Raw genomic sequence first — 23,914 nt, 5'->3', positions numbered from 1 at the left:
TGTAGATGGTGAGATATGAAAATAATTAAACCCGTTAGAAGTTATGAAAGCTGTGTATATATGAGCTATTTAATCAGAAAGGAGATATTCAGCTTCAGTATTATCTGTGCCCTCCCTCTGTTGCTTCTGGCTACAGTTCTCTCTCTGCTGCAAAGTCACAGGAGCCAGTTACAGCTACAGTTGAAATAAAAGCCCAAACGATGGCCCACCATCTGTCCCTCTCTCATTAAAGTAGAGCATATGTTAATGCAGCCACTCTGCAGCCTTCATGTGCTGCTGCTAAGTCAAGGACAAAATTGAATTGCTCCAGGAGATTGCATCTCCCCATATGCTTGGTATTTCGGCTACCTTATGACCCCTCATGTCTCTATATCTTCCTCTCCTGTAGCGCTGAAATATTACTGGATAATTGAAAAAAAAAAAAAAAAAAAAAAAATCTCCTCAACTCTTATTTCCTTATCTTACTTACCTTTCTATTATCCGTAATTACTCCAGGGTCATCTACTCGCAGGACATTCTTATCCCTGATTTGCAGTGACACTGGTGGTGTGTTGGTGACACTGCAGTGGGAGTGGAGTGGCAGGATGGAGCCTGAAGCACGGAGCAGACAGTATTGTCTCTTGCTGCGAGATACCGCTCCTTCCAACGAGCAAGTTATCGGAGCGAGTGCCTGAACGAATCAGTGAGCGGCACCGCTGTCGAGCTGAGTCAAGCTTTCAGTAAGTGGGTCAAGCACCAATAAAAAGCACCATCAGCATAGAATGAGAGCCCTGAGGGGAATCGAGGCTGAGGTAACTCAACAAATAGAGAGGTTTTACGACCATTGGCTGAACATCTCCCCACCGCCCCACCAAGATGTCCTGTAAGGGTTCAAAAATAGATCCAAAATGAAAACCGAAACCTTGAAACCTTATGTTTGTGCGAGTTCAAACACTCCAACATCATATCCAACATCAGAGACAAAATTATGAGATTATATAAAGAAAAAAAAAATCCCTGGTATTTAGACAGATAAAGCTTCCATCATGGTTAAACCTCTAAAAAAACCCAATGTTGTCAATTATATATTCCCACAACTAACCAATTAATCTAAATCAGTGGGTCACAGACTTTTCCAACTGATGAAAAAAAAATGTTCAAAATGCCAAATAAAGCACAACACTTTTTATTTGAATAATAAGAATCAAACACAAACCATTTGTCGACAACAATGTCCAAACCAAAACTGGGCTAAATGTAACAGCTACTAGAAGGTGAGATAAACGCTTACACACTATCAATATCTGTCACCTAGAGATGTGAACACATAAGTTAAATTGTGATTTAACTTTCAGTTTTCTGTCCATGTCGTGCATTTTACCGTCCGACCATTTTTAGCCAGAGACACAATGTCATTATTCAACTTATTCATCTGTTTGCTGGAAAGCTGTTGACCACTGAATACAACAATGACACAACAACACAAGTTTGGCATATTCTACTTTGTGTGCTTATTTCCTCCAATATAATGCTTCCCTATTAATATTCCTTAAAACAAATGATGACTACTTAGAGGTCTGACAGATATTTTTTTAAGACTAAACTAGAGCACAATGGAAAAATGAATCGTATGTCCAGTATTCACTACCAATAAGTCTATAGTTTCATTCTGTTACATTTCACTCAGAGTTTGTGCACAATCCTTCCATTAAAGCTGCTAAAAGTGTGAACTAAGCTCCGTAAAGCTTGTGATAAAGCCACAAGTAGATGGAATAAAAGAACCAGCCAGCGCTGCTTCATTTTGTCTGATCTTCTGCAGACCTGACAGGTAAAAGTCAAAAACAAACCAGTGCCTAATTAGAAAGGTTTGCTGTCTATGTCTATCTCTAACATCTACACTAGTGTTCACAACAACAAAGGCAAAACAGCCTTTTCATTTGGTCCAATAAGACTGTAAATGCTGAATATGGGACAGCTTTTACTGAAACCCAATGCAATGTGATAACATCAGCACAACACCTGATCAGTTTCCCAAATGATCAACAGTCTTGCTGTTGGATGATTGGATGGATTTCAGAAATTTTGGTCTGCTGTTGATAACTCAACCTTTATTTCATTTATTTATGGCCTCAAGACCACGATCACATGGTATGGAGCACAAGATAACAAGACGCACATTCATAACAAACCAGTGGCACACTGCATGGTTGGATAAATGTTACTTAAACAAAGAAAGGACATTTTACAAATAGCTTGTGGCTTATCCTATTGCAATAACAATATTGTTTTAAACATAGACGGATGGTTTAATATGTTTAATAATACTTTGGCAAATACTTTTCTCTATATTTCATTTAGTTGTCATTCTTACACCCAAACAAACATGATACTCATCTCCTAAGCGATTGGTTTCTATCCAATGCTTTATATCTTCCATTGACCTGAGGGATTCTGGTGTTATTCATTCTAAAATTACAAATAGCCTGCCCGTACTTCAGTGATCCAATTTCCCACAAGCCCACCGTCCATTATAAACGAGAGTCAACTTGTTTTAATATCACTGGAGAAGTCATTTAGATGTTGTGGTTCAAGAAATAAAAGAGTCACTGTTATCCACATCTCTCCAGCTATCTGCGAGGGTCCATCATCTTTAGCTTTGAAAGTAGAATTGCACAAAGTAACTTCTCTTTTTATCAGCACTTTTGAGGACATGATCTTGGTTGAATAAAACTGGATTGAAATTGTAGACAAAATTGAGTGTGTTTAGTTTCATGATGTCACCAGTATGGGCGCAATAGTTGTCAATTTTGGTACAAATAAGGTGCAAGTTGGACACATAATGGCCGTCCTGGATTGTATTTCATTTTCTCAGTGCTACCCCTGTGTTCTTTGAATGTGGCAGCAGCCTCTGGGAACAGTCTGCGTTAAACTGGTTTGGTGAAGAAGAGAAATGCCTCAGTAATGAAGGCATTTTACAAACTGTGATGTGTTAGAGTTTCATGTGTGGGTCCCGGGCTGATTGTTTTTTTTTTGTATGTTTTTTTGTGTTTTTTCACTTGTACCATGTAGCCCCTGCAGCTAGACTTTAAAGATCAGCCTGACTTCAGATTCACAGACACACAGATACAAATATGTGTGTGTGTGTGTGTGTGTGTGTCCGTCTGTAGATTCACACACTCCATTCAAACCATCACATTACTACCTCTCTGACCTTCAAGCTGATCTTCAGTCCCACCAACAAATAAGTTTGGAAAAAATGTCTTGTGGACAACAGAATGTTGATATAATCTACTGTATGAAACTGATTTGTTTTTCACTGACTAGCTGACTTCCCTCCTTAAAGGGAGCTATTGCTACATAGCCAACATTAGCATTAGCAGCTGTTTACTTACCAGTGTAGAAGAAACGTTGTGAGTTCAGCATCAAACTTCTCCAGTGGTGGAGGACGACACTGATGTTAACTCTTGTTTTTATTCTTTTTCTACCATCTCTTTTTTTCCACTGAAGTCAGGATGCTAACCAGCTAGCCCCGGCCTGGCTGAACTGTCTCGTCACTTTCTGATACCGAGTCACTGCAGAGTCCAGTCCACCCTGGTAGAGGCAGTGCAGCTCAGAGGGCGTATTATAACCTTGTGCATTGTAAACGCATCAATGGCTGAAGCTCTTGGCTAGCGACCATCACCACCACCTGCTCCCGGCAAGACACCGCATTGGGCAGGAGAGAAAACTTACAAACAGCCCCTTTAAAGGCTGTTCAAAAATGGAAAACACAGCAGAGGGAGGTGACGGAGCAATTAACCCCTTATTAAGCCCATCTGTGCAAGCTGCTCACATCATAAATCTCAGTGGTGAAATAATATATTCTGACTGATTAAGTTCTCTCTGGAATATAATAAACACTGGATTGTTGTATAATGATAACGAAATGCAGGGACTCTCAAAAATGCTCATGTGGTATGATAATTGTGTAATAATTTTACATGTGCTGCTTTTGAAAAAGAATACATTTACTGCATCTGGGTTCTCAAAAAGATTTCAAACATAGACATTCATTAAATGCAACACAGATGAGATATCTGTGGGACCCACAGTAATGCTGGGCTCCCCAGCCATATTAGTTTTATTTGTTTAATGTTTTGTTCATTCATAGTCTGATTTATGTTCACCTGATATATGTTCATGGGCAATAGCAACTGTAATATTTTAGTCGGTTAATTAATGGTTACAATATGTCAAACTCACACAGGCCTTCTGAGAAGCTTAGGGGGTCCTTTGGGTGAGATGCAGGGGGGCACATGGGTCTTTCAGTAGACCCAGTGTGCAGCCATGTTATGCCGATGTGCTATGTTTCCGTATTTCCAGAACTGAAGAAACTAAATGAAGGAATTATTGAAATTAATGCACGCCCGGAAGTCAGTTTTGTGTCCGAGTGACCGCCTTATTGACATACAGCTTTCAGTTTACAATGAATTCAGATTTCGATCATGTGGATTTGGTGGGCACACAGTCCACGTCTCAGGAACCACATCTCACATCTTTTTCACTCAGTTTTTGTTACTAAATGCCACAGATCATCTCCAGATAGTGTTGACGCATAAAGACCCAGAGTCACAGAGTTTCTAACATAAGGTTCCTGAGTTTGTACCAGGAATATTATCAATGCTGTAACCAGCATTTTCCACTGTAGCCAAGTGCAACCCTAAATCACTGACTGTGCAACTGATACAGTACTTCAAATGACTAATGTGATGGGCAAAAAATGTAAAGTTGGTCATTTGCAGTGACAGATTATAGACAAAGCCAAATACACAGGGGACTAACACAACAAACGATGTGAGCAGGATTTTGAAGAGCACTTGTTAAAATGCTCCTTTTGGTTCAACAGTCAAGGATGCACATAGCAGGAGGGTCTAAACGCCATGTGGCCACAAAGTCAAACAGCCTGACATATATATACTGACACTGACATATTCAGTATTTAGAAATTTAGAAAAGCAACTTGCTGGAAACAATAAAAAGTTACTTTTTGGAAGTGAATAAGTGTCTAACGCTCTTACTCACATTTTTAAACTTCTGTTTTTCTACCCTGTCCCACCTGATGGACGTCTGTCAGCTCCGGCAGCCAGCAGCAGTGAGTGATAGCTAACACAGACTACGCAGAGTTAGCTCCACAGGTAAGTGAGAAATGAACAGTTACTGTCTGGAAACAACAATGAAGTGCAGCACAGTGTGAAAGCACACATTATAAAGCACTATAGTCATAACAATGGGATGCATTTTCCATCCAAAGCTATCGGTCTGCAGCTCTGTCAGCTGTCGCCAAGCCACACACTGAAACTCCAAACACATCAAACTGATCACCAAAGCATTGACCAGAGAGCCTGACAAAAGTTTGCAACAGCCCAGTGAGAACATGAGCTGTCCTACCTCAAACCTCTGCAGTTTTAGTGTAGAGTATTCATTAAATCCATGGGCCTGACAACACCGCTGAACCTAATAGCTAATCCTGCACCCTGAGCTGACCAGCAGGCTTTCGTCATGGAATAAAGGACATTTTCCACCGTGCTTTCGCAGTTTAAAGCAACTCCACTTGTTTATCTTCTCATAAGCTTTCAGCCCTTCATGCCAGAAAGACTTCCTGACAGAAGTTATTACTGAGGGAATCTACAGAAACGCTTTTTTATTTGAGAATGTTTTCAACTTCATCAGATCTCCACCAGCCCCGGCTGTCTGGAGAATATCACATAATGAATTCCAAAGAAGGCAAATTAAGTGTAAAGTGTCTTCGCTTGAAGGTATCCCCTCACACTTAACTCCCCCCGTGATGAGAGGAAATCAGAGCCTGCGTCCTTCATGAGAGCTGCTTCAGTCTGAGAGGCTCAGAGAGCAGCACATGAGACATGGTACATAACTAAGTGGAGCTCGTGTGTGTGTGTGTGTGTGTGTGTGTGTGTGTGTGTGTGTGTGTGTGTGTATGTGTGTACATGTCTGTCTATGGTTGTGTGGACAGACTTTAGGTTGAGCCAATCATTGTGAGGACATTTTGGCCGGTCCTCACCACTTTAAAGGTCTGTTTGAGGGTTAAGACCTGGTTTAAGGTTCAGGTTATAATTAGGTTTAGGTCAGGGTCAGGGATTTGTTGTGATGGTTAAGATTAGGGGTCAGGGCAGAGGTCACTAATCTTTGGATCCAGACCCAGACCCAGACCCAGACATACTGTATAATCTATAAATTATCGAGACTTGGGGGCGACCTGATAGCCAAGTGGTCAGGGGGCATACCATACAGGTGGAACTGCCCTAAGCAGGAGTCCCCGGTTCGAATCCCTGTCAGCTGGACTCTTTCCTGCATGTCGTTCCCATTTCCTGTCTCCCTACACTTGTCCTATCAAATCATAAAGCCATAAAATGGCTGAAATGGTAACTTCTTTTTAACCGTTTCAGCTTTTCTAGCCTGGTCATGTGACGCTTGCGACCAATCATTGTGACTCTGTGTCAGTCAGAGAGAAACACATACACGGTGAGAGAGGATGTTGGAGAAATATGTGGCTAAAGTAGGAACACGAGGGAGGGAAGAGAAAAGGAAATGTTAAAGCTGTTCAGTTAAGATGTGTCGAGGCTGTTTATTACAGAAATGGTTGAGACTGTTGGAGTTCACCACTGAGACAAAAAAATGGAAAGTGGAGCTACACTTTTTATTTCATTTTCTAAAATGAAGCACTTTAGTATAATTTTTTTTAAGTCTGCTATTGTGTTGTTATTACAGTTGTTATTTTCCTTAAAAAGCTAATGCCGTAATAATTACTACTATGTGGTCACTAGAAAAGAAAAGAAGTGAAGAGGAAAGAAAAGAAAAGAAAAGGAAAAATATTTTTTAGTCTTTTTCTTTTAAATTTGTGAGAATATTCAAGTTTTTTTTTCATGGAAGTTTTAGTTTTTTTCTCTAAATCCTACCACCCTAACCAGCCTCTGTAATTTTTTTAAATTTCTTTTTAGCCACAAAGACTCTAATACGTCATTACACTCTCCTGAATGAAAAACACATTTCCACCACAGTTACTCCGTGTATTTTCTATGCAAAAGGTCCTGTCGCTGTGCGCCAACAAATAAAAACATTTCAAGGTGTCTGACAGCTCCGGGCAGAGTTAGTCATCCGCTTCACAGCTTTTCTCTTCCAGAGAGAAACTCTAATTAATGGGGTCTCTCCTAACTATGTCTATCACTGTCTGTCTGTCTCGTGTTCTTGCTTTTTAGTTTCTGTCTTTACTCTGCCTCACTGACCCTTCACTCTGGAGAAAACTGAAGAGCAGTGAGCTCTAGTTTTGGTCTGATGAAGAATTGTTTTAGCTTCTAAAGCTGATCAGTAGATGAGTTCTTATGCCAGGGAACAATGTATGGTTGCAGGAAACCCTCAACATCAAATATGGACCAGACTAAAACCTAAAATGTACCTTTTCATGACAGTAGTGGCAGCAAATCTCTTGTACATTCACGGCCCGTCCTGTCTGATGACTTGGTGCTGCCTGTCGTCTCCTCCATCTTGCTGCTCTCTGCCTTGACATCTTCACTTCTCTCCTTCCTGTCTGAAGGGGTTCTAGGATTAATCTTCTGAAATGACAGTAAACATATCAAACATGCAGTATAGAGGAAAAACATCTAAAAACCACTTCTATGGAAACCTTCAACATATTTTCCATTAACTGACAAAGACAAACCGCAGTGACATATTGGAATCCTGTATCTCCAGCCTCAGCGTTGTTGACCTTTCCCGGCTCTTCGTCCAGACTGCAGTCAAGCACAGAGATGTGGCAACTTTGGTCTTTGAGTCGTAGCATTTATATACTGACAAACTGCCTAAAATGAACAAACATTGCGCTGCTACAGTACAATGCCCATACAGCCACACTGCTAACTGCTAAATAACTAGCTAACTCTCTTCTCTGGTCACCACTCTCTCTCTCTTTCTCTCCCGCTATGCACACAACCTACGAGACTCCTCAAAGGAGCTGCTCTCCTCCTGTAACAATGTTCTGTCTCAGACTTACTGCAGACCTTGCACAGAGATGAACTATTTGTGTAATTTGCTCATTTCCTTGCTTCTCAACACTTAATGCACAGGTTAAGTTTTCACGTCTGCATGTGTGCATGATGCGTGCAACATCATGGCTGATCTCAGCACAGCGGTCTAGCACGCCTTGGCTGTAGCTAATCATCAGTCAACGATCCCGGGATTCTCCTCAATGTGCAAACATCCACACGAAGCTGCTTAATGTCTCTGTTGACACAGACTGGAAGTCAGTCACAACCATGGAAGTGACAGAAACGAAAGGTGCAACAGCTGGAAGGCAAGCTAGCTTCCAGAGACAATACCCTGCTGCCACAAGTGGGCAGTAAAATGAATGCACACAGGCATTGGATCCTTTATGGGGCAGAAAGCTGTTCTGAGGTCAGATGTAAGGAGAGATAGTGCTTCAACTTCAGTATTGTTCTAATTGTTCAATTTTTAGCTTTAACTTGTTGCTACACACCACTGCATAACACACACACACACGCACACGCACACACACACACACACACACACACACACATACACACACATACAAAGGGCACAAGTATACCTGTAGTAGAAGTGCACACATAAACACAAACACACACAAACACAGAGTGTAGGAGGGTAGAAATGGTCTTTTTCTCTTTCACCAGCCTGTTTCCATGTTTCTCTGACGCATCTCTAGCTTTCACTGTCCTTCTAAATATCTTCATGTAACTAAATAACATGTGGAAGAATTCTATAAAAATCTGAGTTGAATTTCCTCACTTTTTCCACTCAGGTAATTTCAAAAATACTACAAATACTAGATTATTTCACTTACACATGAAAAGCTGTATGTATTCACAAACAGTAAAACTCACCCTTCCTCAATTCACTCAACAGTTTTGCTACAGCTTTACTTGGTCTGGTAAGCTTTTGGCAGCTAAAGTTAGCAAATGCTAGCTAATGATACTGTACTTGTAATGCTGTACTACATTTTAATTTTTACTATTGCATAATAGTAAACATTACCATAGTTATTGCTGTTTAGCAAAAGTTACATGGGCTCACTTTAAGGTTTCACCTTGAATTAGCGGTGATATAGGGAGAGTGACCCAGTTTGCTTAAGAAAGAGTCTTTACACTGCTCCTTATGTCATTGCATTTACCAAACCAACCAGTTAGCCGGAACTGAAGTCTTCCCTCCGGAAAAGTTGAAACATGCTGTTTGGAAACACCACTGTGACTCTTGTCCAAGTGTTTTTTTTTAAATGGGGAATCGGCTTACTGTGGCAGATGGGAGACACAACACTTACCACAGCTACAGTTCTCACCAACTGTAACCAGCTGTAACAAGCCCAACAACATGGCTTAACTCACCACAATGAGGCGTAGAAGAGACTGCACTCAAAAACTCGGTTGTATTGACAAAGCTGGATATGCAAAAGAAATCCCCCAGGGCCCAAAAAAAAAAAAAACTTTTCTAGAGCCCAGAAAAGTGTGTTTTATTTTCTTGACATCACCAATGTAAAACAGAAACACATTGGTGGGGGCTGCTGGGGAAACACTAATGCACAGAAACTAAACCTGGAAGCTAAACTCTTTTTGATGCGCTAGGCGAACTATTTACATTCAACTGAGTGGACGCTATCTATGAGTCCAGTACCCACTTCTTACATTATATGCAATGCTTGGACAAAGAAAACAGAGGTGAAACTTATGCTTCATTGAACTGTTTTAAAACTGAGGAAATAATTCAGGATGAAGACGAACTGGTTGGTTTGGTAAATGTACATCTGGTCAACTCCTTCACCCCCAATACAGAGCAATGCGGTTTGTGTGGGAACCGACCAGTGGGTGTCATTCAGTATAAGAGGCTAACTTCTCATGTCGGGTTAATAAACTTGATATAATACACAGCTGCTGCTGCTGCTGCTGCTGCTGCTTCAAGCAACATAAATGGTTGTTCAGGTTGAAGTAGTTGTTGGGTGACAAGGATAGGATGGCTTTCCCTGGAAGAACTGACAAGTTTATATCTGTTGGTGAGTGACACTTTCAAGGTACAACCTGTAACCCTGATTGAAAATGTTTAATGGCTGCAGACATGCTCAACGTGGAGCTGCGCCAAAACTGAACGTGTTTCACTCTAAGTTCGGCACTGGACTGCCATCAGAGGAACAGCTGATATTTCAATCAGTGCTGAGCATGGAAACAAGATAACATGTTAGAAATAGTAAAACTAACTACTAAGTTATTCGTATTGCATAAGAAATACAATTTCTAGTGTAAATAAAATGATGATCATGTAAGGCTTGGATGTCCGTGCCCATGAAGAGTGAATTAAGATCACTTGGGTAATGCTCTTGTCTTATACAAATTCCACAGATTTGAAGTTGTTGTAACCACCTACCGGCTGCATTTTGTGCTTTGTGGATATTTTCATCAGATCAGCAGTAAAATGACCACAGACACATGGTCGCCTGCTTTTATCATTTACCACAGCAGAACAGATCTACAGTGAGCATCACACGTGCAGCGACTTTTCCTGTCTTTCCTTGCCTCCCTCATCTTCCCCTACAGAGTCCAACCATCTAATTTGTTTTAATGCCACACTACTCACAATCTCATAAATGGTCCATTGTGCATATCATCCTCTCATCATGCACTGCAGCCCCCCGTCTGGATATAAATAACATAATTATGGTGAATGTATGGAATAAAAGCATCAAATGGATACTCCATCTGACAAAACATTTCATTAAACACACCAACACAGTGCTATCAATGAGCAATTTAGGTACTTGGGATGAAAAGGTTTTCAGGGAGGTGGTCTTGATGATAAGTGGGACTTCAGACAGCTTTGTGGATACAGACATGCAGCTGTGATAGATTCATAGCCCATAAATAACATGTAATCTCAGTTATTACAGATCTGGTCTGCACGATGCTTTGTTGAGTGGTTCTCCTGTCAGAACTGGTGTGGAAACGCCTGCACACACACACACACACACACACACACACTAAGCAGCTGTCCAAGCTGCTCTTACTGTACATCAATCTACTACTACTGTCAAATGAATTCAAAGCTGAAAATACTCGTCTTATTTTTTTATTTATTTTTTTAAGTGTCAGTCAGAAAAGCATCCAGTGGTAGGGTAACAGTATGCGTGTTTTCTCTGGTGGCTTGTACAGAGGGTGAGTGCACGCCCTGTCCTGTTTGCTCATCCTGATTAGATGAGAAGTTACATAAAAATTTCAGTGTGTGGAGACGGAGCTCTCCTTTTGAAAGCTGGTATGAAATACAGTGTAGTGAGAGCAGGTGGGCAGAACCAGGGGCAATTTGACTGTTCTTGTTGGGTGTGGGTGGATGGGAGAGGCTAATTTGGTAATATTTGTGTGTGTGTGTGTGTGTGTGTGGCAGGATTGTGGGTGGATTTTTTATGGTTACTTTTTGATGGCATCAACATTTTCCTGGGTCGACACTGGGTTTAGGTGTAAAGTACAACAGTGGTCCGACAATTCTCCACAAGTGAGAAGAATTCGTTATGACTGTGACTCAAGGTGAAAAAACAGATTTTAGATTTTAAAAACTTCCTGCAAATGATGATGATGATGATGATTACAGCAATTAGGTACCTACTATCATCTTCGTATTCTACGTAAAGCCATGATGGGGCGGCATAGTGGTGCAGTGGTTAGTGCTGTCGCCTCACAGCAAGGAGCTTGTGGGTTGGAACCCCGGGCCTGGGGCCTTTCTGTGTGGAGTTTGCATGTTCTCCCCGTGTCTGCGTCCAGCTTCCTCCCACAGTCCAAAGACAATCACATTAGGTTAATCAGTGACTCTAAATTGCCTATAGGTGTGAGTGTGCCTGGTTGTTTGTCTCGATGTGTCAGCCCTGTGATAGACTAGCATCCTGTCCAGGGTGTATCTCGCCCAGCTGGGACTGGCTCCAGTGCTCCTGTACAGATGAGCAGTATAGATAATGAATGAATAAAGCCGTGATACATAAGCAACTGATTATATGTCTGGAGTCTGGACCGTCTAATTCCATATATGGGCAGATTCCGGCTGTCACCCTCCAGTATCGGCTGACAGCAGGAGGGTTTTCTGTGTGTGCGCCAGAACTGGTGCAGATGTGGAAGTAGCATCATGCTGTATATGGGCCAGTTTCAGACTGTGGACCTGGAAGTATAGTGGGCCAGAAGAACATAAGTATATAGACCAAGTAAGGGCCAGATATAGTTTGGTATCTTGTGTGAGGCTGTACTTAGGTACAGTGGTACTTTGGGCTAAATGCTGCAGCCAGCATGATGAATGACAATTAACATGATCATGTTTAGCAAGTATAATGTTTGTCATGTTAACTAGCTTAAGCATGTAAGCATGATAACATTTGCTAACATACCATGTAGATGGAGCCAGCAGCTGTTTAGCTTAGCATAAAGACTGGAAACAGGTGTTAGCCTGGTTCTCTTTGAAAGGAACAAAAAAAAAAACACAGACCAGCACCTTGAAAGGCCAGAAATGAGCTCAAGTTACACTGTTTCTCTTTGTGACTTTCTTGGTTAGGCCGGCCCAGCAGTCTGTCAGAAGCAGACATACCTCTGTCTGTTGTCCTCAGGGTGCAGCAGAACCAATCGCTTTATAGACTGCACCAGTGGATGTGTGTCTGCAGAGTAGGGGGGAGCCAGATAAATGAATTCCTGTTGGCTAGCCACTGATATTAACACACATGCTTTCCTGTGTGCCAGGAGACAGGGAGAAGCAAGAGAGAGACAAAAACAAAACAGTGAGTGAGGACGAGAGGGTGGATTGGTTTCTGTTGATAAGAGAGCAAGAGCGATGGCAACAAAGGCGCTTTCTCAACTGACACACTTCCTTTGTCCTCCTCTCTACTTGACATGTTTCAGGTAAACCCTAACAGCCACTGCAAAAATCCAAAACAAATGAACGTCAGCAAGTTTACTGGGCAGCTGAGGACAGACTGCACAGTGAGTTGGCTGATGAGAATTGTTGCAAAGGTTGGAAAAATAGCGCAAGAATAATGTAAAAAATGAAACGATTCATCTCTAACAGAATGAAAATCAGTAGCGTATCTTGACGAGTTGGTGCTTCGAGATGACACAGTGGGTGCAAGTATTTTCATATGCGTCATATGACCACTGGTGTGCCTGTGTGTTGCACATAAGAGTAATCCAAAAAAACGTTATGAATCAACTTCAAAGGGAGAGGGAAGTCTCACCTGAAGGAGAGACCACCTGTGCTCCCTCCTAGAGGGAGGCTTGGGAGAGCCTTGAGCCTGGGGCGGAACAGAAAGGCTCCTGTCAGACTCAGTCCTAACAAATCCTCAAGGTACAAGGATCCTGACAGGAGCCCTGATCCTAGGATCTGTCAGGATCCCTGCAGCTGACAAGGAACTGGGAGGTTACCCACAAAACACTGGAGCAATTGTATTGTACAACCAATGTGGTCTAAAAATACCTTGGGATTCAACTGGAGGAATGGATGGGTGGGTCGACTGATGGATGGATGGTTAATTGAAATGACTGGACATATTGGGAGCACATTAGTGTACTGTAGTACAGTGGGAATAATTTGGCCTATTCTAAAAGTATTATACCACATAACACATGTATAATTAGTCAGACTAAAATTAAATATTGACCACACAAATGTTAATGCGTGTTGAGGCAAAATGTCAAGTGATGACACTCAGATGGCAAATGTCCAGCGGACTGGGACAAGTAGTGACGTGTTATCAGGACATTTTCCTGCTGTACCTGGTAAGCTACTCCTAACAGTGTTGCCTTGTTAGCCAGCTATAGCTCATTCCTTTAGCTCAAAAGTGCTAAGACAACACATTATGGAAGGTCAGGATATAATTTTTACATATCATGCAAATAATTTCAGTACTACAGTTTCCAACATTGTCGGGTCAGCAAGGTTTAAGAACTTCATCTCCAGCTTTGTTGTGTATACAGATATTCTGCTATTCATCGTTGGTTCCAGGTGAATGCAGAGCTTTGTCCACACAATATTCTGTGTGTTAACATCAGGCAAGCTCTTCACTTCGGGAAAATCAGTGGAAACTAAAGAAAATGCTGCATCCACTCGTTTCCCTTTCTCAGTTTGCCATGTTGACTGTAAAGTCATCAGATTCATGACTGAAGTTACGATTATGGAAAACTAGTTTAGCAGATACTTTGAGGGGAGAAATAATGTGCGTCAGACTACGTTTTCTGGTACATAATGGAAATAGTAATTAACAGCAGCAGCTTTCACAGCTTCTGTCCTTTGTTTTCTACCTTCCAATTGCAGTAAAACGTGAGCTCATAGCAGCTAAAGCATTATCAAACATTGTTATGGTCATGGTTACTGGCTCCATGTGGTTACGGTTAAAGGAAGCTTGTGGTCTTCAACTCGTTTACTGAATCGATATTAAACGTAGCCACAGTCCTCAGTTTTCCTCACCTTAACTAAAGCGCCGACAGAGAACCACAGATGGGAGCCTTTATGCAAAACCTGGACTCCGGAGTTAAAGTCATGCGCTTTACACTTCCCACCATCCAGCCTTAACACCTCCCTGTGACTCCTGTGTGGTAATATAAATGTAGAGCTGAACAAAATCCAGCCTGTGAAGATATTTGGTGTAAACAGAAAATAATTTAGTAATATCTACACGTCTACATGTACCAACTACTGAAGTGGCAAACAGACCTCTTGAATCAGAAATACATCAGGAGCCTTGGTACATTTAATAAAGGCAACTAGAGAAGACTCTACCGACTCTGTATAAAAAACGGGTTGATGTCAAAACCCAAAGTTGGCCAACTGACATTGTGACATTTAGCAGACGTTGGATTTTGGTCACCATACCTCACGACTGGAATGTTTTTAATCTACGTCAAAATGATCGTTGATATGAGACGTTTAGAAGATGTTGGATTTAGGTTCTTGAAACAACTTAAACCCAACAAAATATAAACATCAGCTGTCGTCCGTATTCTATGTCAAATTGACGTGGGTGTTATATGTTTTCCTGACACTGAATTTTGAACACCTAACATCAAAATACATTCAACCAAGTATCAGAGTCTAATGACGGTGGATGGCTGTGTGCCTGCAGAAACTGAAATCATGGTCAAATGTTGTTTTTTGCTTAATAGTGCTGACTTTTTCTGAGTTCAGTATGTGCTGCATCTGCACTGCTATGTAAAGCTTTCAGGAAATAGCTACAGCCTTGGACTCTGAGTCTAATATTCTCTCACACTCTTGTGACCCAGAAGGTTTCCTGTGCATCACACTCCTGAAAGCCTGAGATATTTGAAAAGTTGACATATTTAGAGTTTTACCCAGACAACTAACACAGCACTAACACTCAAACACCCTGGCACCTGCCTTCACTGGTTTCTGTAGTTCTATGCTTAGTGTACAGTTTCAAGAGAAACACTCGTCCACAGGTAAAAAAAAAAAAAAGTGAACCCACAGGAGAGACTTCCTGCAGTGAGGATTGGAACTTTTCCAGACTGCGCGTAAGCTAATGTACCCTGGAGACATCCATCTGGTTGGTTTCTTTTATACTAATAAGAATTTATATTACAGTATTTACATGTAAATGAAAAAAATCCCACCACAATTAATTTCAAAATGCATTATGATATAATGAAAATATGATGTATTATAACATTTAATTTGATTTAGAACAACTAACCTAAAGCCATCAAGATAAAATAAAAATAAAAAAATAAATAAAGTGAAACAACTACAATGACGGAAATAATAAAAGACAAAGATGAGGTTCAAACAACACCATGCTTTTCATCACCATCAAATCTAGTACATACCCATGGCCTGGCACTGATAAAGGACACGATGTGAACAAATGAAAAGGGAGCGGGTTTAGAGAACCTCGACAAAGTGGTGGACAGCGAGCCTTAGGTGATCTGTACTGTATTATTCTGATCCTTGCAGACAGAAAGGAAGACAGATTTGTTTTCTCTGTTGGATCAATGGCTGAGTCTCCCATGGCACTTTCTCCCTCATTTATCTTCTTGACTTTGATTTCATTGTTGGAACAGAGCGGCGGATGTCTCCTCATGAACGCTGGAGCTCAGCAGTTCCAGTGCTCATCCGTCTCTGTTGGATTCCCCATTAGTTGTCCTCTTATTTTCCTGCTGAAAATGTCATGATATTGCACTTTTGCTGTCACGGCGTGCCTCGTGAATCCAATAGTTCCCAATAGTGATTACGATATTGATCGTGCCTGTTTCCTGCACACATGGTATGCAAACAGAACGACTCCTGTGTAGATGCTGCTGTAGTAAGATTACTGTGAAATCATACATGGAGAAACAGTGCAGTGAAGAGAGCAATGAGCATGTATGTGTATCTGTGGACATGGTCACAGTTGGTTTATCCTAATCTAAGAGAGCAAAACCTGTGGTGCATCTTTGCCTTTGTAGAGACTGTGTGAAGAAATCTATGAACACAAGTGCTATTTTTTTATTTTGTATATATACAATATATATATATATATATATATATATGATAAGGCATAAACCAAAGCAAGCAAAAGGTGTATGTTTGAAAAAGCCTCCATTTAATCCTGCATTCATTTGCTTTTTTTGGCTCCTTGGGGTCAGCACAACAAACTGAACACTGACACATTATCACCTAATATTATGGGAAATGTGTTTGCAAGTAGTGGCCGAGCAGACAAGGAGCAACATTAGCATCAAGCTGGAGAGATGATTTTGGCCACCTGAAGAATTTAAGACCTTTTGTTTTGGTCTTCAGCAACTTCTGAGAAAAAAAAAAAAACCTGGCTCTTTAGCTGGTAAATGCTCCACTATGTTCAGCACTTAGTTTGCTAATAAAGGTGGAAATTAGAGGTCATTTCCCTGATTTGAATCAATTTGTTCAGTTCAAACATTCAGTCACTGGTCACAAAGCTGGACCAAACTACTGCAGTGCCATCTTGGCGGGCCTCCCTTCAGGCAGGGTAAAACCCCCTGCAGATGGCCCAGAATGCAGCAGCTCATCCGGTCTTCGATCAGCCCGAAAGGGCACACGTCACTTGTCTACTCGCTGACCTTCACTGGCTACCCACGGCCGGCCGCATCGACTTCAAGTCACTCACGCTGCCTTCAGTGTGACTTCTGGGTCTGCACCATCTACTTGAACTCTCTTTCAGCCTTATGCTCCTTCTTGGCCACTGCTTCCTCTAAAGTAATGTTGTCTGGCATTGCCATCCCTGCACACAAGGCAATGACAGTCCAGACCTCTCTTGTCTGGGGCTTCCCAACAGTGGAACCACAGACAGTATATAAAAATGGATGGAAACTCTGGGTCTGAAAAGTGAACCCAATGCTGAAGAGCCTTAAACTTGCGTTCTATCTAATGACCATCGGGGGGGGGCGACTCCACTGGTTGCAAAAAGAAGTACGGCTGTATTGAAGTCATTGGGAAAAAAGAACCTACTTCTCATTTGATTCATTACCTCAGTAATAATGAGTTTATGGTCTCGAGTTTCAATACAACATGAAGTTCTTTTTTTTTTTTTCATTTAGAGACAAACAGAAGATAAAGCAGGGTTTGCATTAGGGCATGGCCACCGTATGATTGACAGACTGTACCACACACAGCAACAATCAGGATAGAGCACAGAGGAGGTGAGATCCACCCCTCACTCCTCAGCTCCACCTTCACCTCCAAATATGGTTTCTTCCAGTTTCAAAAAACCAAGATGGCAACAGCCAAACTGCGTTCCTCTCTATCTTGAAGACTCATGCCTTCAGAGAGCACCTCCTCTCCTAACACCTTTAACACCTAACATACCTAACTAGCACTTACTATGCACTTCTGTTGCACTTGATCGCCTCACACTTATTAAATAGATGTAGTGTTCAGTGCTTTCACCAAGGTTTCCTACTGCACTGACGCTCCAGCGATGTCCCTCACTTCCTCTGGATAAAATCATCTGCCAAATGAGTAAATGTAAATGTCATGTAAATGTAGTTTCTGTCACGTTCTGGTTTTTTTTTAAAGATAAGTGAACACATCACAGTTCAAGTCACTTCAAGTCATTACAGCAGCAAGTGAATGCATCACTGTTCCCACAGCCCAACGTTCAGTTCTGAATCAGACCATCTTCAGTGCAGTCGTATGTTCTGTCAGTTGCTAGTCTGAGCTGTCATGTTCGGTACAGCGCTACAGCCTACAGAAGCACTGGGAATATAGTTGGATGTACCCTACAAAGTCACTATACTGCAACCTGCCACCTCCACCGTCCCTTTGGCAGATATCACTGCTTTCACACAAAGTCTTCCTACTCTTGATTTAGGAATTTTCACCCACTCCTCCTTGCAGATCACCTCAGGATATTTTTAGGCTCTCTTGGACACAAAACATGTTTCAAATACACCCACGGAGTTTGAGTGATGCTCAAGTGGAGGCGGTGAGGGTCACTCTGAAAGCTTCAGCTTGTGTTTCTTGAGGTGCCTAAAGGTGGATTTTGAGATTTTTCTGTAGGTCCTAGTCCTGTTGGAGAAGAAAACGTCTTCTCAGTTTCACAGTCCTGACTGACTGGCCTGGCTGCTGGCTTTAAGGTAAAAGAACTACCAGAGGAGTTCAAGAAAGTAAGACATCAAATAAGCCAAAAGGTTTAACATATGAGTTCAAACAGCTGCCAAGGTGTTTTCAATAAACTGACATCATCCAAACTGAGCCAAAGGTTTGCAAAACAAACAATAATTAATTAAAGATACCTATATACACCTAAGATACTTAGAAATAAATTTGCAGTGTGTGAGCTCTAACCATGAGGTGAGGATGGCCTCAGAAGTCTTAACTCAAACAAAGACCGACAGGGATAATAATAATAATAATAATAATAATGATAATTCAATAATAATGAAAGGTTACATGTATGATGTAGCAGAGAGGCTCTCTGTGCCAACTCTAGCAAACATTTTTGATTTCAAAATGCAGATACACACTCTTTCATGTGCTTATAACCCAAACATGTCAAGGATAGCAAAAAATACAACGTGCTCGTGCTTTACAGTTCGAATTAGAGAGGAATGACATGAACAGATGACATGAAGCAAAGGGCCTCAGGTCAGACTCGAACCCGGACCACTGTGGTTAAATACAAGAGCTACAATCTACAAGGTGAGCCCTCAGTGCACCACACTGTAATGTTGCTCTTAATGTATAAAAGGCAACTGCACATGTGTTTTCTCACAGCAAACAGAGCTTCTCAGTCGACTGCTCAGTGATAAACTTAGCACCACTAACATCACCAGCAGCTCCACCCCCACCTCCATCATCATTAAGATTATGTGTGTGCAAAGACTTGCACACACTGCGGCACTTGGAAGGAAGGAACTTGCTGATTTTCATTAATGGAAAACACAGACAAAAGGCAACTGATTTCTCAGCAAAATGGCACCAATCACACCAACGCACTGATGCCATAAATGGATCTTTGCTGTAGATTAATCATTCTTCAAGGCATCCTATCCTACACGTTCTGGAAAAGAAAAACATGGGGCACAAGGCAAAAAAAGCAAAAAAAAAAAAAAAAAAAGCTGTGAACTGGATGAATGTAACACAAATGCAGGATTTGCCGTCAGGAGTGGAACCGTTCCTTAAAGGTGTATGCATGTACAATCACTGCTCTTCTGCCCCCGCTCAGACACACACTCATCATTTTGGAGGAGGAGGTGCTGTCAGAGCCAAGATATTTGGGGATGCAAGGTAGCAGAGCTGCTTAAACTGCCAAAAAAACAGACATTGATGTGTGCAGCTTTCATTTCAGGTGACTGTTGGAGGACCTCTTTCCAGAAATGAGCCAATGGTATCATACCACAGCAGGCTGAGCAGGGAACAGCAGCAGGAAGAAGTTATGGCACTGCCCTTCTGCCAAAGCAGGAAAATCACGTCTCCATAAAAATGTTGCAAAATGGCATCTTTTAAGTTTTTTTTTTACATCTAATAACAAGTGGGTGTCTTTCTGCTACATACATACACATCTGTTCCCCTCAAGACTGCAGTGCACTGATATAGAATGACTTCATATCAAACTACATTCTGGATTGAGTATACTTTTAGTGCCTTAAGTGTATCAGTGTGTATCTCTACTTGTAACTTGTTCGTTTGTCAAGGCAGGCAGCTGAAAAGGCTGATCTCAGATGACAGAAGGGGCTAGAAGATGCACAATTAATTCAGTGTGTTGTGAATTAAACAATATATTATTACTTTTTTTTTCCCCCGACTTTAGTTCAACAACTACGCAAACAATGCAGCTTAGACCCAGAAGGCTCAAAGATGGTCCTTGTCTTCTACTTCTTGTAGCATCGTCTTCACAGCTAAATCCCTTCTGGTTGGACCCAAAGAAGTTCAGTGGACCACTGGTTTCACTCACTTTTCAATGTCGCAGTCATGAAAAAATTATATAAATATTATATTTTTTTTAAACAACAGGCCACATGTATTACACAGTCACAGCAGAAATCAAGTATAAGCTATAATTATATTATTGTCAATAATTTAACAGGTGAAGGGCAGTACTTTTCTGGTGCCCTCTCTCTTTCTCTGTGTGTGTGTGTGTGTGTGTTGCTCTGAAGAATGGTAAATGAGGAGGTTTAAAATGAAAAGAAACCAAACGTTTAATTATTAACGGCCATTTTCCAAAGGCAAACTCAAGAAGCAGCACACAGCAGACACACAGTGTGGAGACACACACACACACACACACACACACACGGGGGCTGCAGCAGTTCAGTTCTGTTTTTTCAGAAACTGTCCAGCATTAGAAAATCACGTGTTCATTCATCACAACTATTGTTCTTTTTGAATGGCGACAGTAGCAGTGTAACAACGGCCTTGTTGCATTGTGGGTTGTTTGTGGCCTTAACGTTGCTAGGCTAGCAGGAGTTTTTGAGTCTGTCTGTAGTGATTCCTTCATCAGCCTTCATTCATGAGTTCAGTTTAACCTGGAGGAGTTTCTGACGTTCTGTGTGATGTGTTTTTGCTCCCACAGAGGAAACTAAACCCATGAAAGGTGAAAATGAGTTTTTGGCGTCTCCCTGACATCTTTACTGCTTGAGCCCGGGGAGATCAACCTCTGCAATCCCAGACTGAGGGGGGGCTGAAGCTTGTTCAGCAGTGTAGAGTATCTGGATCTGACGGGTACTTGGGTTGCATCTCCTTCATGAGAGCAATGATCTATTTTGATTAGTTGTGAGCACATGAATGTGATTGTAGTGTATTACAATTAGATTCCATTTTTCACCACAGTATTTAGAAGATAAAAATAAAATCAAACTTTTTTTTATTGTCTTATCTACTTTTATTCAACCAAGATACACACTGTCATGTTGTGAATGTTTTTAGATCCTGAATGCAGACCAACTCAAACTCAAACTAAGTCAGGTGATTTAATAAACTGACTTACAAATAAGTGCAAAACTAAGAACTGGCAAGAAAACAAACCTCAGAACATCCAAACTAAGGTAATCCAGTCTACTGGCAAAACTCAGCAACACGAGGAGATATCAAGAGGACTGAACAGGAACATACAGAGAGACAGACAAAGGCAAGTGGAAGCACAGAGACTGAATACATACTAAGACATTAGGGTGAGGCCTCCTCACTATGGAGGGAAAACAAGACAAAAATAGGAGGTAAATCAACAGTGGACACACAAGGTGAGTAATTTCAAAATACAACAGGAAATAAACAAAAATCTAAACATAGTCTATTCAAACAGTCCTACCAGGGCAGATCATTACACACTGGGTAATCCATCCCCATTGGCAGGCAGACATAGCCAGATACTGGATGATTCTGCAAACCCCTCATTCCAACACCAACATTTTTAAAATTCTCCTCTCATGTTACATAGCAATTATAGTCCGGCTAAGGTCAGAGAAAGTGGTCACATCTAATAAAATAGCATTAATCGGTAATTGCAGGTTTCTGACAAGAGGCAAACTGGTCACCTGCGTGGAAGCCGACCACATCCATCCACCACCGTGACCTCCACGCCTGGACTTTCCACCTCGCTGCATTAAGAACATGCTATCCTGCACTGGCACGGCAGATTTGGACACACTACTAAATCCTGACGGGCGCAGGAATTGAGCATGGGTGTAACCCATCCCAGGGATCCTGAGCTGGAACAAACACAAAACATTGAATTTCCCCTTTTTTCCTGTTCTCGTCCAGTCCCCTGAGATGTGTCAAACACAGTAATGAAATGCACCAGGAAGAGTCTTCACCATTCATTCTAATGCAGGGAGTGACCTCTCCAAGCTAGACCCCCATACCTTTTTACTAATGACCATGAGGAATTATTGTAATTACTTGTGGGCTCATCACTCCATTATTCTAACCGCTACGTGCCTCCCCCCCAACACACACACACACACACACACACAGTCAGTCAGTCATTACATGTGCAGGATTAAGCTTCATCCTTGAGAAGGGCTGCAGCAAAGTGCTCATCTTTTATTAACAACAAGATACTGGACTTAATGCATGGTCAGTACACCCCCACCCCCCCACCCCCAGGAGGGAAATGGACATAATTCTAATGAAGACAATGTTGTGTTAATACCTGTGATTTCAGTGTCAGAGGTTGGATCACTGGCTTCACACACACTCCCAATAAATAAGACCATCAGAGTGGGTTAAAGCCTTCTTGAGGACGGTGTAAGACACGTTTCCTGCCCATGCTGCCGGCAAGAAGTATCTCTCCACTGCGCTGAGGAAAACACAGAGTTTTATCTTACCACACAGCACAAGGACACCTGTGGCCAAATGGTCGCCATCCTGCCAATTTGATTAGTATTATTTTCAACACAGGCAGGAAACCGTGAAGGATTCATTCATTTGGAAATAAACCCCTGGAGGTAGAGCAGAGGATAAGAGAAGAATATCACTGAGCCACTTTTTTGAAGTTGCCTACAAATGACTGAGATAGAAATACGTTCTGCCAGGGGGAAATCTGCCAGTTTTTCCTTTTTGAACACACAAGAGGTGCTTTAATTTATTCTAATGATGTCACTGTCTTTTAATAAAGTTTTTTTAATTATTCCTTTTGTAGTAAATCCCAAGTAGTAGTATATGAATTGTAATTTTAAATGACATGTGAAAACTGACAGTGTAACATGGGTAGATTGTAGTGATAAACCTACAGAGAACTGTCACCTGAATGTGCTTTACAGAGCTTTACAGTAGGCTTCAGCTCATTGTTTGGCTGTTTTTGGGGCAACTTTACTGTTTTGCTTCACTGTCACTGTCACTCACACTTTTGGTTTTGGCTGCTTTGAGTGAAAGCTTAGCATTAATCATGCATTAGTGAGGCTGCAGCTGCAAAGTCAAAAAAATATTTCACACCTTCCCACCACTATTAAAATGTTTGTTGTTTTGAATGAGTTGACAGAAACACAACATTGAAAGTGCAGATTTAGCAGCGCATTATTGTATCACATTTATTAATTACAGTTAAATACTTTAGATTGTATTGCATCCTGAGTAATTTTGGTGAAGTGGGTATAATTTAGGCTTGCTGTAACCTGGCTTTAATTTACCATAGCGATAATACAGGGTTGCTGTAACGACAGCGCATGTGCGACACATGGTGTCACACCGAACTCGCAAGTTCAGTAAGTTTGGTTTATTTTCTGTTGGTGAAAGCAAATCTTTATCATGGGTTTTGGAATTTGATGCTCTTTGAAGCTCTTTTTGTTGAAATGACATAAACCAGACCACAGGGACATTTGTTTAATGGAGTTTTTTTTTGGCTGGTAAATGGAGTTAGAACATTGTGCACAATGCCCACAGCAAAAATAACCTGTAGGGTCATTAGGCTGCTAGGAGACAGTCTGTCTCTCAG

The 23,914-nt window shown here is 41.4% G+C and overlaps 1 long non-coding RNA gene across 8 annotated transcripts in view; it reads right to left on the bottom strand.

Moving 5' to 3' along the window:
- Positions 1–23,914, bottom strand: part of LOC139621730 (uncharacterized) — a 138,542-nt gene that overhangs the window by 71,574 nt on the left and 43,054 nt on the right. For all 8 annotated transcript variants that reach the window (XR_011691069.1, XR_011691072.1, XR_011691070.1 and 5 more), the window contains one exon: positions 7,430–7,586. This is a non-coding gene — a long non-coding RNA (uncharacterized lncRNA). The remainder of the gene's footprint in view (positions 1–7,429; positions 7,587–23,914) is intronic.

The sequence above is a fragment of the Trachinotus anak genome, unplaced genomic scaffold (assembly GCF_046630095.1).
Source record: "Trachinotus anak isolate AG129_WGS33_773 ecotype Australia unplaced genomic scaffold, CSIRO_AGI_Tana_v1 ptg000005l, whole genome shotgun sequence".
Classification (NCBI taxonomy): Eukaryota; Metazoa; Chordata; class Actinopteri; order Carangiformes; family Carangidae; genus Trachinotus; species Trachinotus anak.
The sequence above is the reverse complement of the archived record's forward strand: the minus strand, read 5'-3'. Positions and strand labels throughout refer to the sequence as shown.